The 19,021-nt window shown below is 35.3% G+C and overlaps 2 pseudogenes; both read right to left on the bottom strand.

The window, feature by feature from the left end:
- Positions 1 to 4,252: 4,252 nt before the first annotated feature.
- Positions 4,253 to 7,647, bottom strand: LOC126720313 (probable serine/threonine-protein kinase PIX13; annotated as a pseudogene).
- Positions 7,648 to 9,437: 1,790 nt separating this feature from the next.
- LOC126720224 (probable serine/threonine-protein kinase PIX13) lies at positions 9,438 to 17,952 on the bottom strand (annotated as a pseudogene).
- Positions 17,953 to 19,021: the final 1,069 nt, after the last annotated feature.

A 19,021-nucleotide genomic window follows, 5' to 3' on the forward strand; every position in this document is an offset into this window, starting at 1 on the left:
AATGAATTAAATTTAATGTTTCAAAAGTAACAAGTTAAATCTTAACTCATTTAAGTATAGCCACATTGTGTTTTGAGTTTAATTAAAATAGACTATGCATTTTTATTTATTATCTTTCCAAGTTTCAAGATTTAATTTTTTTACTTTTAGAACTTAAATCCAAATTGTTTGAGGTGTGTTACTGACTTACTGTTAGATCCATATGGTTTCTTTCCTATACGATTCCTATCCCAGAAACATGTTTGTACACATGGAGCTTATCCAATAAAGAATACAAAGCAAAGGAGGGAGGTATATCTTTTGTTTATAATGAAAAAGTTGTTGGTGTTTTGTAATTAAACTTCATTTATGATTTCTCCGTAAGTAAACTAGTTATGTATTGGATTTGGTTTGTTTGGTTATCCAATTGGTATTCTATTTCTATCTATTGAGACTATCAAGTCACATAAGAATAGTTGAGAGGAGAAATATGAACTCGGAAATTTACAATTGACAATTGAGCTATAAAACTCTTTACAATTCATGTATATATTTAGTCATAAAGAATAATGAAATGCTTAATAATCTTTAGCCTTTGCTACCACCATATCATGAATCATGAATAAGTTTGATCTTTGTAAATCAATATTAGGCTGCACAAGTTCATTAGATTGCTATTGTTTATATAAAAACCGAAAAAAGGTTCATCATACTATACAATTTTAGGGTCATGTTTCCTAGGAGCAAATCAACTTCACATCACATCACATAAAACACTAATTTTAACATGAGATATTAATACTTTGTAAAGGGAAATAATTTGATGTTATTTTATAGGGTCAAGCGTATCCAATTATTTTATTTTTCCATGACAATGATATGTGAACCAATCTTATATATATATATATATATATATATATATATATATATATATATATATATATATTGATTAAAAAGTTTTTGGCAAGACGAATGGGGAACAAGAGATTCAAAGTAATGTGTTCTATTTCATAATAAGTGATCTTCAATCAATTTTGCTATCTCTTGAGAGTGAAATTGTGAAAACTATTATGTATTTATCGTAATTATTGCAAAAACAACTATAGGTATACAACCTATATATTCAAATAATATATTATAATTATTTTAAAAATTCCTGTAAATAAATGTTTTTTATGATCCAATCATAGGGAGGATAGAATAAAGTTTATTTGGCAATGTGTTTTTACGGATGCACTAAACTCCTCTTCTTCTTCTTCTTCTTCTTCTTCTTTTTTTTCTTTTTTTTTTTTGGATAACTCATATTTTTTAATGTGTACCCAATTTGCAGTTTTTAAGAGGACTTGGCTTACCTCCAGTACTTTTTAAATTGAACATGTCATTTTGTTTTAAATACACAATGGCAATTGATAGTGGATTTTAACCCCCACATTTTATTTATTTAGTGAGTGATGTGGCAATATTTCGTTAAAACAAAAGGAGATTCCTCTTTAAAAAAATATTGGAGATAAGCCAAAACTTTTTTAAGAAAACTTTTGAAGATGCCTATCATGGGCTAATACTTCCCAAATGTATATCTAGCAATGATATCCATGTCTATAATAGTTGCACTGGCTAAATGACTAATGAGTTCAAAGAGCTACTATTCAGTAGTATATGATGTGTCCTTCTAGAAGTACACAGCATATACTAGTTTGCTTAAGAATATGTTCAAGCGTCATATATGTGTTATGGATAATAATGATCATGAAGTAAATGAAAATGCTGCTTGGGGGCAATTGAGTTGTTCTTTTCAAGTAATCTTTTCTAGTTATTCCATAACTTGTTTTGATATTGTTTGTAATGGGCTCTGAATTGGATAGCAGAAAGTATTGAAGAAAGTGATAAAGATATCACAGCAATAGACATATATGTGTGAAGCTTAGAGAAGGAATTGAGTTGCCATGCAAACCCAACATATGCTACATGGAAATGTTCAATTGCAAGTTATTAATTTTCAATGGAGTTCTTTGTTATGCTACTCAAGCTTCCAAAGATGAATTTGATTTTTGGCTCTTGAGGGATTGGATTAAACCTATTTGGATTAAGAAAATTCTGAAGAGTTTATCAGTGATGATTTTTTACCTCTTGCACTATACCAAAGTGACAAGTCCTGTCCAGTAGAAATCATGATACTACGTTGTCACAAGTTGTTTATTTACAATGTGAAGAGCCAAGAGTTGAGGAGCAATGTAGTTAGAGAATAATGATCAATAGAGGATGCGCACCCTCTCTTCCTCATTTTTCAAGGTTCACTTTTATCAATAGATCATGTTTGTTGGAACTAATAATATTATTATTATTAAGCTCGCTCTTAGTTATTTTATGATTCTTTTGGATAGATGGTTTTAAGAGAAAATTTTGAATTTCAATTTGTAGTTTAAGTAACTTGTAGAGTATGGAGTTTTTTTTTTTTTTTTTTTTTTAACTATTTTTTTTTTTATTAATGAACTTTTTGGATATGGATATAAGTTTTATAAATACTAGTTGCAAACTCATGTGATGCACATGGAAAGATGTAATATAATTATTTTATATAAGAATATAATGTAAATTTTGTAAATTAAATAGTGCACATGTTATTTAAAAGTATTTTCTATTTTATAATTTTTATGTAACGGAATATATAATGTACTTTGTATTCAATAACAATATATAGTAATATATAGTAATATATATATATATATATATATATAAAACATAACTTAATAAAAATATTTAAATTATACAATTATAATATTGTTTTATATAATTGGAGAAGATGTTTTTTAAAAGGAATTTTTCAAAAATATTACATAATCAGTTGATTAATTTTTTGAACATATCCAAGCATGTTAAAAAAATGTACACCACCATTCCATAGAACACATGTAAAATGTTACGTTAATCTAAATATAAGTATAATACCTAAATTATTTTAACTTGAATTTTAAGGCTATCTTTTGAATATCTGTCATTTTTATTACTTTTTTAGGACTCATATCTCTAAGTTTTAATGTCTATTTTGTTTGTATTTTTTATCCCAATACTAAAGAGTTTAGCCCAAATAGAATAAAATTTCATACTTTTCAACCCAAAAATGAAACCTACAAAAAAAAAAAAAATCAATTTAATTCGCAATTAGTCCAAAATGGACTAAAGTGGACTGGAGGGACCAAACTGGACCAAATGGACTAAAGTCAACTGAATGGACTTAGATGCTACACATATGTGGTTTAACAAGAGTGTCGCAACAATAAATGAAACACTTAAACTTTTAGATATCATATAAAAATACAAATTTAGAATTTAAGATAAGTAGGTGTATAATGGCATTTTAAATCCATAATATCACAACTCACAAGTGCTTTTGCTTGAAATTTTTTTTCTAAACTCAAATCTTTTATGTGTTGTTGAATTATAGTAGCAATTATTATTAAAAAAAAAAAAAAAATTCCTCAATTCCAAATGCAACCTCAATTTCAAGGCTATGCCTGCATCCCATGTATTGGGTTCTTTGAATTGTTTAGCCCATGATATTGCTGATAGCATATAAGAAACATACCTCTATCCGATATAAGAATCCATTAAATAAGACTACTCTGTGATGCTCTTCAATTTAAACACAGGAGTAATGATATCAGATGGTTTTTACTAGTTTATCAACTCAAAATTCAGATGCATGACATGCACTTAGAAAGAATGAGATCTTGATGTCTCTTTGACAAAAATGAATCATCACCAGAACCAAAAAGGTCCACAAGCACAACACAGCTCCTCAATCCTCCACATGGTTGTATGAAAAGATTATATAACCATACAAGTATATTTTTCACACTACTGATAAGATGATGCTAATCAAGTTTTTTTCTTCACTACTTTAATAATTACAAGCTAGAAAATGCAAAAACTCACTAGAATGAGAAACTTGAGAAGAAAGAATTCTTGATATTCAAACTAATGGATCCCAATATATAATATGCAGGCTTCAGGAACAAAACTAACAACTTTATAACACATCCTCAAGTTGTTAAGCACAACTCACCACCTTCTAGATAATTACAGTCCCGCTGCTAAATACTCATTCAGTACATACAAGTCACCAGTAAAATAATAATACTCATTGTTACTTACAAAAGATCACATTAATCAAAATTAAAAAATAAAGTGGGAATTGTTGTTTTTCATGAGTAACAATTAGCATACAAGTGAAGAATTATGCTTGCATGTAGCAGATGTAGCAGATGTATCAAAGTCACCTTACTCGGGAGGAATTTTGGTAGGCTGGATTTCCATCCAGTCTAGGATGAAGTGGAGATCGATGGTGCAAAGGCTGCTGGCCTTGTTGATGAACCATAGGATGACTAGCATGATTTCTAGGCTCCCTTGGTTTTTCATTGGCAGCTTCAAACCATTCCAATTTTTCTAAAAATTCTTTCATTGATGGTCGGTGCTTAGGTTCAGCTGCAAGGCACTTTAGAGCAAGCTGAGATATATGGAATGCAGCCTTGGATGGATATTTTCCCCCCAATCAGGAGTCCATGATTTGTTTCAACTTTCTTATTTTTGATAGATATGGTTTGATCCAAAACACCAAATTATGTTTCCCACTTGGACGAGTTGTATCAACTGCCCGTAAACCTATTAGTATCTTAACTAAAACAACACCGAAACTATACACGTCGCTCTTGACGTACAGATGCCCTGTATAATCAGCATAACATATTGTCATGGCACAGCTTTTAAAACATTCAAGGTTAAATAGCTGAAGTTTTGCCAAAATTTAGGTCAAGCTTAAGCCTCACCCTCATTTAGCCTTAAGAGCACCAAAAGTCCAAAAGTTTTGGCAGAAATAATACCTGTGGCAACATACTCTGGAGCTGCATAACCATACGTGCCCATTACTCGTGTTGTCACATGTGACTGACTAGCTGATGGACCCAACTTTGCCAAGCCAAAGTCTAATATCTTGGCAGTATAGGACTGCAATAAAACCAAAAGTTAGACAAGTTCAAAATTTATTTGTGAGACATTCTTTTTGTGACCAAGGAATTTTTAATTTTTTAATTCCATGACATGGTGGATCAATTGTGAGAGGTGGATTCACAAAGGGAAAAATGGGTGTGCATAAAGGTTGGAAATGTGAACAAGATGAAAAGATGATATAATAATCAATGGGCTAGGGACAGTAGCAATATATCATTCCTTTGTGCATCTCTTGTAGTTTGATAGTTATTCACTTTTCAATAGAAATTTACCCCATCCAACAGTATATTGGAGGATTTAATATTTCTATGAATAATTTGCCGATCAGATGTGTGCAAAAATGCCAGGCCCTGAGCTGCTCCAATTGCAATCTTAAGCCGTATATCCCATGGAAGTGGCTGCAGAGCTAACCACCCTGCATAAATAAAAGATGTGTGTGGTGAACCAAATGAACTTCTATATTTGAATTACATTCACAGAACATTCCCTGCACATATGGATAGTAATAGAATTCATTATGTTTTAAGCTCTTTCTTCCAAACAGATGGTTTTCTAGGCTGCCTTTTTGCATGAATTCATAAATGAGGAGTAGCTCTCTATCCTGCTTGCAGTAGCCTAACAGCTTGATTAGGTTAGGATGAGAGAGCCTTCCTAAGAAATTCACCTCTGACTGCACCAATAAATTAGCACTGAGATATGCATACATATTTAAAATGGTTTGAATGTAATGTTAAAAAGAAAATTACTGAAACATCTAACCAAACTCCAAATTACTGAATGCATGTGTGTGTATTTGTTCTAAACCAGAATAGTATTGTGTACCCCAGACTTAGTAGCAATAAGGAAGCTGCAGTTCAGCCAAAGTAAACCAAATCACAACTGAATACATTGTTTCCTCTCTGTTTTTTTTTCTCTGCAATTGTTTACAGTATTTAAGACACTGCAAAATAACAGATCCAAAGGTTTCTTATGGATATAATATATCAAAGGGTTCATTATAGTTATCATCATAAAATATATCAAAAGGTTAATTAGCAATGTTTACCAAACCATCCAAATTAGTGTTAAAAATCTAACAAATTAGTGAGTTGGTTAGGGTGGACATTGCAAGTTAATGAAATTTCACACAAAGAGCATCCCACCACCTAATAAGCACACTACTTTGCTAAGTTTGATACTAATTTTAAATAGCATAGTAAACATTAAAAATTGATCTCAAATCAGCCCACTAATTTTAAATAGCGTAGTGAACATTACAAATTGATCTCGAATCAGGGTGTTGATTGCAAGAAAAATAAAAAATGATGATAAACATTGCAATGAGCTTATAGTTTTGGGTGGATAGCTGCAATTAACCCAAACAAGACAGAGAAGTTGTGAATAAGATCTTACATGACTACAATTGAAAGTGGTTTATACTATTTGCAACTACGTTTCCTGTCCAATTACCTTTTGCATGATCTTTTTCTAGAAGTGGAGAAGGGTACATTAAAAAGAAACAAGCAATAATGAATATAGCAACAAGAAGCACAGTAAAAGTGCAACTGAGAGGCCTAAAGGTATTCACAAGAAGCACAATAAAAGAGCAACTGAATGGATTAAAGGAATTCAAAACACATGAACTTCACAACTATATATTATTCCCTAGCAAGTTGGGTAGAATTACCTGCCACTCCCGAAATCCTTCCAAGCTCTCGGGACTCAATTTTTTGACAGCAATTACCATCCTATCACTGCACCAAAATAAGTCTATTACATCAAGTGTTAATACAACAAAATTAGTATAGTGGTATTAGACATAATATCACATCTAAAAATTAAAAGTCGTTGCAATAGTAACTTAAAAATAGTAAATTATTACATTAATAATAATTAGTTGTAATAATTTATAATTTTCAGTTGCAATAGAGATTTTAATACTAAATTGAATTTAGAAATTTTTTTGCAATAACTTAAATTGAAGAAATCAATTTTTTTTGCAATATATTATAATAGATCGAAATTTCAAAGAGATGGCTTATTGCAACAAATTTAATATTGCAATAACTAAAATATCAATTATTTTACAATTTATTGCAATGACAAACATGAAGCTGCAATGAATATATTATTACAATGATCCAATACCAATTATTTTACAATCTATTGTAAGAAAAAATATGAAAAATTTAACTATTACAATAAATATACCGTTGCAATTATTTGGACCCCAATTATTTTTGTCAATTCTTTACAATCTATTGCAATGACAAACATGAAGCTGCAATGAATATATTATTACAATGATCTAATTCCAATTATTTTACAATCTGTTGTAGGAAAAAATATGAAAAATTTAACTATTACAATAAATATACCATTGCAATAATTTGAACCCAAATTATTTTTGTCAATTCTTTACAATCTATTGTAATAAAATTCATGAAATAATAGCCTATTGCTATGAGATATTCGAAGTAATAAATTGTTTATTGCAATAGCAAATATATTATTATATCAAAATTTTTATTAAAATATTTAAGGTTTATTGCAACAAAATTTTTTTGTAGCACAAATTTATTACCTCAAATTTTATTGCAACACTTTGCATAAACTATTGCAATGATTTCGATGTTATTGCAATGATTTTTTTTTTGTTGTAATAAACATTTTTTGTTGTAGTGTATTTCCACTCTTGGATTGCCTCTTATGCTTGAGCCAACCCTTAAAAACCTGCCAAATCCTCCCTCACCAAGTACTGTATTAGGACTAAAATTCTTGGTTGCAACCTTTAATTCTGTAAAACTGAAGATCCTCAAGTTTGGGGTGGGCAAGATTTGACCAAGTATTATTTCATCATTTTTGGAGCTATTACTGTCTGTTTCAGACTCGGCTGGTAGGAAGAGTGATGAACAAGAGAATTGTGCACGAGGTGGTTGGTTAGACTCTGAACAACTATCATTGGTCTCAGTCTTAGAAATGGTGGGTGGGAATATTAATGGAATGGAAAAACTTGTAATTATTATCCCATAATTTTCAGGACTATCTGTAGCAGACCTGGCTGGTGGGAATAATGACACTATGGAATTGGAATTATGAGAGAATCTTGGAGATGTTTCGTTGGATTTTGAATTACCATCATTTTCACTATCTGTGTTAATGGTTGGGAAGATTGATGGAATGGAAATAGGGGAGTCCAGATTTGTTCCATTCCTTATCAAACTAAAACTGCCGAACTCTAAGTTGGCTGATGGGAAAACAGAGTACTCTACTAGTGATTCACTTCTTTCTTCCTTTACTGTACTACCACGGTGCGAGTTGTTGGCAACAAATTCTGCAACCAAAAATTACGAAATACAAAAATATTTAAAGTTGAAATAATATAGTATTCAGACACTAAAATTTTCTTGTCTGACTCAAAATTCTTTGAAACTTACCTGAATCAACATGGTGCTTCCTCATACTGATATTGGATAGAAAATTTTTGGGAGATTGAGAGCGAAAGAATTACATATGAAAAATTTGAAAGCTTCAGCTAAGGTATTTTCTCATGGACTTTTGCGTTCCTTTCCGCTTGACTAACTAGACCAAGGGCCAAGTTCACTTTCCAGAAGAGGTAGTTTCCTTGTGTTAAACAGTTCTTTAGTAGCGACAAAGTGCATTTGGTAGCTCTATTTGTAAAAACTGTGACTTTGAGTCTTTGGCTCATCTACTTCCCAAGAGCATTCATATCTTGCTATGGCTTAATTGCTATACAATAGGGCCTTACATCATTCGGGTTGTTCTGAGTTCTTTGTGGGTTTTAGCTCATTTGGATTGACTTTGGCACTGAGCTTTTGTGGGGCTTATCCTCGACTTTGCTAATGTACTGAATCAGCCCAAGTTCATAAGCTTTACTAGCTAGGTCCATGGGATTTATTAAAAATACTGAATGATTGTATATTGTATTTCACAATAAAAGAATACACACGAGTACCTTTATATAGGAGGCATATGAGTGCAGTACAAGTAAGAGTGTAGTACAAGAATGTGTGCTATATAAGTAATCTAGTTTGGCCTAAAGCCCACAACACTATACACATTAACAGCCCCCCTCAAACTCAAGGTGGATGTGAGACCAACTTGAGGTTGTCAACCAAAGTACGAAGGCATCCCTTAGGATGTGACTTGGTGAAGATATCTGCAAGTTGATCTTTAGAGGAGACTGAGATAAGCTTGAGAGCACCATGGACAAGATGATAACGGATAAAATTACAATCGATCTCGATGTGTTTAGTCCGTACATGGAAGACATCATTGTGAGCAATATGAATGACACTCTAGTTGTCATAATAAAGAGGAGTAGTAGAGGATGTAGACACACCTAAATCTTTGAGAAGCCATCGTAGCCAAAAGAGCTCAGATATGGTATTAGCAAGGGCACGATATTCTACTTCAGTATTGGAGCGGACCACATGAGTTTGTTTCTTACTTCGCTAAGAACTTAGAGAAGAACCAAGAAGAAAGCAATAACTAGTGGTGGACCTACGATCAGTAGGATCTCCTGCCCAATCAACATCAAAAAAATGCAAGGAGAATAAGAGGAGACTGAGTAGAGTAGAAAAGACCATGGAAGAGAGTCCCCTTTAGGCATCAAAGAATGCGCAGAATAGATGCATAGTGAGTCGATCGTGGAACAAATAGATACTGGCTCACCTGGTGAACAACATAGGAAATGTCTGGATAAGTAACAATGAGATAAACTAAGTTGCCAACCAAGCATCTATAAAGAGAGGGATTAGACAATGGTTTCCCCCCTCAGAGAGTCAGATGTGCATTAAGGTCAACTGGAGTGTCAACAGTCTTGCTATCAGTGAGTCCAGCTCAAGACAAGAGTTCAGAGACATACTTAGCTTGAGTAATGTAAAGCCCATCTGTAGAATGGGTGATTTTAAGACCCAAGAAGTAACTGAGATGTCCAAGATCTTTCATCTCAAACCGCTGACTGAGAAAATCCTTGAGTTCTTGAATGTCACTAAGGTCATCACCAGTTATGATCATATCATCCACATACAAGAGAAGTAAAATAGTGCCTTTGTTAGTGCGATGAAGAAATAAGGCAGAATCATAATGACTGGCCATGTAACCCAAGCGAGAGATGGTAGAGCTGAATTTGGCAAACCAAGCTCATTGAGCTTGTTTAAGGCCATAAAGTGCATGTCGAATGTGACAAACCTTACTTGATTCAACAGAGAGACCAGGAAGAGGTTGCATATAAACTTCTTCACTTAAATTCCCATTAAGGAATGCATTTTTGACATCCATCTGAAAAAAGTCCATTTACTGGCAGCAACAACAGCTAAGAGGGCACGAACAGATGAAATATGAGCAACGGGAGCAAAGGTCTCTTCGTAATCAATCCCATGCCCCTGTGTAAAACCTTTTGCAACAAGACGAGTTTTGTAGCACTCAATGGACCCATCAGAGCGAGTCTTAATCTTATAGATCCACTTACAACCAACCACAGATTTCCCAAGAGGGAGAGTCACCAAGTCCCAAGTATGGTTTTTAGGTAATGCATCAAGTTCCTCTTTCATTGCAATCTGCCATAAAGGGTCAGTGGAAGCCTCACGATAGGTGTAAGGCTCGTACAGTGTAGCAAGGGTAATGTAACAATGATAGTCAAGTAAATGTGCAATAATGGATCTTACCCGAGTTAAGTGACGAGGTGGAATGTCTTGTGCATGATCTTCAGGTGGAGCAGGAGTAAGGGACCTAAGCTCAAGGTTAGGTAGTTCATCTTCGACCTGCTCATTAAAGGGTGAACTAGGAAAGGGATCAAGGATATCTGGTGGTTGGACAGAGAAGTCTACAGGAGAATAAGAGCAATTATAGGAGAATCAGGAGCAGCTATAGAAGGAATATGTGCCTCATCTGGAAAAAGATCTAAGACAGAGGAGAAAGATAGGGAGGCACGAAAGTGAAAGAGCTCAACAAAGAGGCGATGTTCCCAAAACACAACATTTCAAGAGATACAAAGATGATGAGAAACAGGATCATAACATCGATTCCCCTTTTGAGTTTCGCCATAGCCAAGAAAACAAAAAAGCCTTAACCGAGGCTCAAGTTTGTTATGCTCATGTGATTGAAGAAGAACGAAACAAGCAGAACCGAAGGAACGAAGATGGTGATAGTCTGGAGGTGACCAAAAAAGGTGCTCATATAGAGCTTGATTTTAGATGACAGGACTTGGAATGCGATTAATAGCATGAGCGGCATGAAGAGGAGCTTCGCCCCAAAAAGAGTAGGAACTTTGGCAGAGAGAAGGAGAGCACGAACAGTGTCAAGAATATGACGAAGTTTTCATTCGACTCTACCATTTTGTTAAGAGGTACCTGGACAAGTTAGTTGATGAACAGTGCTATAGGAATGCAAAACAGCTTGGAAAGCAGATTGAGTGTACTCAAGAGCATTATCAGATCGAAAAATTTTGATATGTTTGGAAAATTGAGTTTCAACCATTTTTACAAAATTAGAATATACTTGCAATAATTCAGAACAATGTTTCATATTAAAAATCCAACTATAGCGAGAGTAATCATCAACAAAGACAACAAAATAACGAAATCCACCAATACTAGAGACAGAGGAAGGCCTCCAAACATCAAAATGAATAAGGTCAAAGATATCAATGGATATTGATTCACTAATATTGAAAGGCAAAGCTGGTTGTTTTCCTAACTGACATGAAACACAATCAAAATTTTCTGTAGACACTGAACCTAACAAACCTCTAGAAGCCAATTGTTGTACTCGAGAAGAAGATGCATGACCAAGTCGAGCATGCCAAAGTGCAAGGGAAGGAATAGAAGGAACTACAGCAGCTGCAGCAACAGAAACAGGAGCAACAAGTGGAAGACGAAGGTTGTCCATGGGAAACATTCGCTCAACTCTAGGATCGATCCCAAGCTCCTGTCCCATCCTTGGATCCTGCACAATATACCAAGAATAATCAAAGATAATGTGATAACCTAACTCAGCATAGCAAATGGCTCCACAATGTCTGGTCATAATATAGGTTCCATTTCGACCTCCAACCTCTCGGTTCCTAGGGTCTTTAATGTTCCTGACCTTTCTTACAATTTATTTTCTATGGAAAAATTAGCTGTGCAAATATTAAGATGGTGTGGTGCAGGTTTAAGTTCAGAAAATAAGGACGAGTAAGGTGTGGTGCAGGTTTAAGATGTGATTGCAACAAGCAGAATCCATAAGCCAAGAGGAAGGAGACATACCAGATAAAGCTGAGAGAGAAGAGGAATAAGATGCATTACCAACCATACGAATGACATTAGCGATGATGTTTTTAAGGTCATTTGTGGTCATGGTGAAAGTGCAACTTGAAGACTTAGACTATGCAGAGACGGGAGCCATTGGTTGGACACTCTCAGTGTTAGCAACAGTAGTAGTAGAAATTGAAATAGCTGATTTGTTGCGATGATAGCAAGTCTCAATATTGTGGCAAAAACATTTGCAAAAATTGCAAAAACGTTTGCTAGATTGTCGACGACGATTATTGCAACAAGAAGAAGACCTATCCTTATTCTTCATTTAGAAGCAAAATATGCAAAAATGAAATCTACGTGAAAAACTGGGTAAGGAGCACCTGGATTGCAAAAAGTCAACTTTGAGAAAAAAGTCAATGGTCAACGGTACAGTCAACTCCCAGTGATGACGTCAGCAAAATGAAGTAAGCTGATGACGTCAGTTAGGGCTTATGTGGATGCTGACATGGTAGTGATGACATCAGCAAGTGACCCAGCGGCGTGTGGAACGCGTGGTTCAATCTTTGCCGAAGCTTGGATGCCGCATGAGGGCGAGTGGAGAGTTTGATAAGGCCGATTCTTTTCTGACGATATAGATTGGAGAAAGAATATTCCATTGACGATAGCGGTGAGATGATCGGAGCAATACTAAAGGCACGTCAGGTGTGTGGAAAAACTACCGAATCTTTGACTGACACGTGGCAGCGTATGTAGGGTCAAATGATGATGATTCTAGCGTAGTAGTGTAGATCGGTTGAAAACATACACGGTGATATGTCTTATGTCTTAATAGGAGGTTCGATGTGGAAGATCCGACGAAGGCAGTGATCTTGGTGGTAGTGTTCAAGCTTCTAGTGGTGAAGATTCAACCTTAGGCACCTCTAACGGCGGTGGAGCAGTCAGGAGAGGGCACGAAAAAGGTTTATTGACAGAAGAAGTCTAGGCAGCAGAAAATACCAACAAAGACAAGATTGCAAGACACAAGAAAGTTACAGCAATGACTCTGATACCATGTTAGAAATACTTAATGATTGTATATTGTATTTCACAGTAAAAGAATAAACACGAGTGCCTTTATATAGGAGGCATATGAGTGCAGTATAAGTAAGAGTGTAGTACAAGAATGTGTGTTGTACAAGTAATCTAGTTGAGCCTAAAGCCCACAACACTATACACATTAACAAATTTTACATCTCACTTTCTAGTGGCCTTCGACTAACATGTGACAATGTTAGTGGCTTTCCATGGGCTGGTTTTCTTGAACCATTTTACTCACAAGTGGGTGTAATAAGCTTGGGTCAAATATGTATGGGTCAAAATTGGATTCTTTTAAATAGAAAAATTCATGGGCCTTAGGGATAAATTTGGTGGGCTGTACATAACAATTTCTGGTATTTTATCTCACGGTTAATGGGTCGGAGTGATGGGCTTTGGGCTAAATTTGTAACACATCCTTAAGTTGTTAGGCACAACTCACCAGACCTTCTAGATAATTACAGTCCCACTACTAAATACTCATTCAGTACATACAAGTCACCAGTAAAATAATAATACTCATTGTAACTTACAAAAGATCACATTAATCGAAATTAAAAAATAAAGTGGGAATTCTTGTTTTTCATGAGTAACAATCAGCATACAAGTGAAGAATTATGCTTGCATGCAGCAGATGTATCAAAGTCACCTTACTCGAGAGGAATTTTGGTAGGCTAGATTTCCATCCAGTCTAGGATGAAGTGGAGAATGACGGTGCAAAGGCTGCTAGCCTTGTCGATGCACCACAGGATGACTAGCATGATTTTTAGGCTCCTTTGGTCTTTCATTGGTAGCTTCAAATCGTTCCAATTTTTCTAAAACTTCTTTCATTGATGGTCAGAGAGTAGGTTCAGTTTCAAGGCACTTTAAAGCTATGAAGCACGGACGTGGCTGGGAGGGTGCCGCATCGGAGTTCGACGTGGGGTGTGGCGTTCGACACGGCTGCCCGCTCGTCAATGCTGTGTCTGAGCTTTTTTTTTTTTTTTTCCTCAAATTCCCATCGACTCAACTCTATTCCTGCTGACTCGACTTTGATTCGCACCGATTCGGCCAGAATCGGGCCGTATCGGCCGAATCAGGTCGTATCGGCCAGAGACCGAAACGACCAAAACGGCCGAAATCGGCCTTGATTCATGCCGCTGAGGATTCGCCAGAGTTAGGGTATGAAGTGAAGGTCCTGAAGGAGTAGTTTTCCATAGGCATTTTTAGTGAAGGATGAGGATGGAACTTTAAAGGAGGCATTGAAAACATTTCTTTCCTCGTAGAGTGGAAGATTTTTCTTTTTTGTTTTGGAAAGAGGAGAGGAGAGGAGAGTGATGTCAGATGTGGAGAGGGTGTGCATTTTGTTATGAGTTATGGGAAGGACTTTTTGAGGAGAGTGGGTCCTACTCAACATTCATTGATGAGGTGCATGTAAGAACTATAGAAGCACTATGGCTTTATTTAGTTTAGTGTACAAATAAAACACAAGTGTGAAGTTGTGCCCTATAAAACAATTGAGATTTTAATATAGATTAATTATTGTTGTATATAATTAGTTACACACAGTCTTGCATATATTTTGTGAAGTTGTATTTTAAAAATATAATTTCAATTATAATTGTAAAATCATAAAATTATATTTTCAAAACATAATTTTATAATTTATACTTAGTAATATATAAAACATATAAATAAAAATATTGTTAATAATTTTTTAATCGCCGCACCCACACCCTACTTTTTCAAAAATTGCCGAGTCTCGCACCCGTACCCACACCCGCACCCGAATCTCGAAATGCACCCGTGCTTCATAGTTTAGAGCAAGCTGAGATATATGGAATGCAGCCTTGGATGGATATTTTCCCCCCAACCAGGAGTCCATGATTTGTTTCAACTTTATTATATTTGATAGATATGGTTTGATCCAATCCACCAAATTTTGTTTCCCACTTGGACGATTTGAATCAAATACTTGTAAACCTGTTAGTATATCAACTAAAACAACACCAAAAGCATATATGTCACTCTTGACACTCAGATACCCTGTATAATCAGCATAACATATTGTCATGGCAAAACTTTTAAAACATTCAAGGTGAAGTAGCTGAAGTTTGCCAAAATTTAGGTCAAGCTTAAGCCTCACCCTCATTTGGCCTTAAGAGCACCAAAAGTCCAAAAGTTTTGGCAGAAATAATACCTGTAGCAACATACTCTGGAGCTACATAACCATACGTGCCCATTATTCATGTTGTCACATGTGATTGACTAGCTGATAGACCCAACTTCGCCAAGCCAAAGTCTGATATCTTGGCAATATAGGATTGCAATAAAACCAAAAGTTAGACTAGTTCAAACTTTATTTGTGAGACATTCTTTTTGTGACCAAGGAATTTTTAAACTTTTCAATTCCATGACATGGTGGATCAATTGTGAGAGGTGGGTTAACAAAGGGAAAAATAGGTGTGCATAAAGGTTGGAAATGTGAACAAGATGAAAAGATGATATAATAATCAATGGGCTAGGGACAGTAGTAATATATCATTCCTTTGTGCATCTCTTGTAGTTTGATAGTTATTCACTTTTCAATAGAAATTTACCCCATCCAGCAGTATATCGGAGGATTTAAAACCTCTATGAATAACTTGCTTATCAAATGTGTGCAAAAATGCCAGGCCCCGAGCTGCTCCAATTGCAATCTTAAGTCGTATATCCCATGGAAATGGCCCAATAGCTGACCCCCTTGCATAAATAAAAGATGTGTATAGGAAACCAAATGAACGTTTATATTTGAATCACATTCACAGCACATTCCCTGCACATATGGACAGTAATAGAATTCATTATTTTTTAAGCTCTTACTTCCAAACAGATGGTTTTCTAGGCTGCCATTTCACATGAATTCATAAATGAGGAGGAATTGTTTGTCCTCCTAGCAGTAGCCTATCAGCTTGATTAGGTTAGGATGCGAGAGCCTTCCAAAGAAAGTCACCTCTAACTGCGCCTATAAATTAGCACTGAGATAAGCATACATATTTAACATGGTTTGAATGTAATGTTAAAAAGAAAATTACTAAAACATCTAACCAAACTCCAAATAATGCATCTGTGTGTGTGTTGTTGTTGGGGGGGGCGGGGGGGGGGGGGGGGGGGGAAGCCCTTATGTAGTTTAGAGAAAAAAGAACTGTGCCTTAATTTAATACAGAACAAGCATTCACAACATCATGTAATTAATTGCCTATAAAGCCTTGGTCTCCACTAAAACTAGTTATGTTAGGCACCATTTGCACTAATGATTCTAACCAGAATAGTATTGTGTACCCCAGACTTAGTAGCAATGAGGAAGTTGTAGTTCAGCCAAAGTAAACCAAATCACAACTGAATACATTGTTTCCTCTCTTTTCTTTCTCTGTAATTGTTTACATTATTTAAGACACAAAAAAATAACATATCCAAAGGTTTCTTTTGGATATAATATATCGAAGGGTTCATTATAGTTATCATCACAAAATATGGGATTGTTTGCAATGTCCGCTCTAAATCTCAAATCTTTGAAATCAACGTGCTAATTTGAACTTAATTAGCAATGTACATTAAAAAGTGCAACAAGTAATGATGACAGCAGTTACCATCCTATTTCCCATCAGTGGAGAAGGGTACATTAAAAAGAAACAAGCAATGATGAATATAGCAACAACAAGCACAGTAAAAGTGCAACTGAGAGGCCTAAATGGGTTCACAAGAAGCACAGTAAAAGTGCAACCGAAAGGACTTAAGGAATTCAAAACACATGAACTTCACAACTATATATTATTCCCAAGCAAGTTGGGTAGAATTACCTGCCACTTTTGAAATCCATGCACGCTCTCGAGGCTCAATTTTTTGACAGCAGTTACCGTCCTATTTCCATTCTTGGATTGCCCCTTTATCCTTGAGCCAACCCTTAAAAACCTACCCAAATCCTCCTTCACCAAGTACTGTATCAGGACTAAAATTCTTGGTTGCAACCTTTAATTCTGTAAAACTAAAGATCCTCAAGTTTGGGGTGGGCAAGATTTGACCAATTATTATTTCATAATTTTTGGAGCTACTAATGTCTGTTTCAAACCTGGATGGTGGGAATAGTGACACTATGGGATAATAGAATTGTGCTATTGCACAAGGTGATTGGTTAGATTCTGAACAACTACCATCTGTCTCAGTTTCAGAAATGGTGGGTGGAAATATTAATGGAATGGAAAAACAGGTTATGGTAATGGAAGGATTTGTAATTGCTATCTCATAATTTTCGGGACTGTTTTTTGCAGACCTGGCTAGTGGGTATAATGACACTATGGAATTGGAATTATGAGAGAATCTTGGAGATGTTTCGTTGGATTCTGAACAACTATCATTTTCACTATCTGAGTTTGGATTTGTTCCATTCCTTATCCAACTAAAACTGCAGGACTCTGAGTTGGCTGATGGGAAAACAGAGTACTCTACTAGTAATTCACTTCTTTCTTCTTTTACTATACTACCACGGTGCGAGTTGTTGGCAACAAATTCTGCAACCAAAAATTACGAAATACAAAAATGTTTAAAGTTGAAATTATATAGTATTCGATCACTAAATTTTTCTTTTCTGTCTCAAAATTCTTTGAAACTTACCTGAATCAACTTGGTGCTTCCTCATACTGATATTGGACAGAAAAATTTTGGGAGATTGAGAGCGAAAGAATTACATCTGAAAAATGGTGTGTCAGTGTTCATAGTTTATAACAACTTTGAAGCTTTAGCGAAGATACTTTCTCATGGACTCTCGCATTCCTTTCCACGTGACTGACTAGACCAAGTGCCAAAGTTCACTTTCCAGAAGAGGCTTCCTTGCGCTGAGCAATTGTTTAGTAGTGAAGAAAGTGCGTTTGGTAGCTCTATTTGTCAAAAATGTGACTCTGAGTTTTCGACTCATCTGCTTCCCGAGAGCATTCATATCTTGCTATGGCTTAATTGCATAGGGCCTTACATCATTTGGGTTGTTCTGAGTTCTTTGTGGGTCTTAGCAAATCTATCTCAACAATTGGTCTGGTAGTCCTAATACTCATTTCGATTGACTTCGGCACTCAGCTTTCATGGGGCTTATCCTTAACTTTTTCCCATGTACTGAATTACCATAGTTCATAGGCTTTGCTAGCTAGGTCCATGGGATTTAATTTTAGGGGAAACTACAATGCCAGTCCCTTAAGTTTACTTGCTGAGTACTTCTGGTCCCTAAAGTTTCAAGCGAGTATTATTAGGGAGAATCTAGCCTTTTGCCCTTGTTTGGCAAAATATTTGGCAATATGCCCCTGTTTGCAAATTATATAGGGACATGCCCCTGTTGTGATACTCGATGACACTAAAATCGAGTTACTTAAAGAACTCGGTTACCTTAAAATCGATTTATGCCCGATCAAACTTAAAAAAAAAAAAAGTAAAGAAAAAAACAATTGCATAGAACTCGATTTTAGGGAGATCGAGTTCCAAAATGCCACTATAGGGCTTTAAAACACCAATATAGTACTAAAAAATGCCACTATAGGGCTCCCTCAACCTGCCATGGGACAATCACACTTAAGGAAAAAAAAATTACAGGAAAACGCCGTTATAGGGCTTTAAAACGTCACTATAGGGCTAAAAAACGCCACCATAGTGCTCCCTTAACTTGCCATGGGACAATCACGCTTAGGAAAAAAAAATTGCAGGAAAACGCAGCTATAGGGCTT

Source organism: Quercus robur, chromosome 4 (genome assembly GCF_932294415.1).
Source record: "Quercus robur chromosome 4, dhQueRobu3.1, whole genome shotgun sequence".
Taxonomy (NCBI): domain Eukaryota; kingdom Viridiplantae; phylum Streptophyta; class Magnoliopsida; order Fagales; family Fagaceae; genus Quercus; species Quercus robur.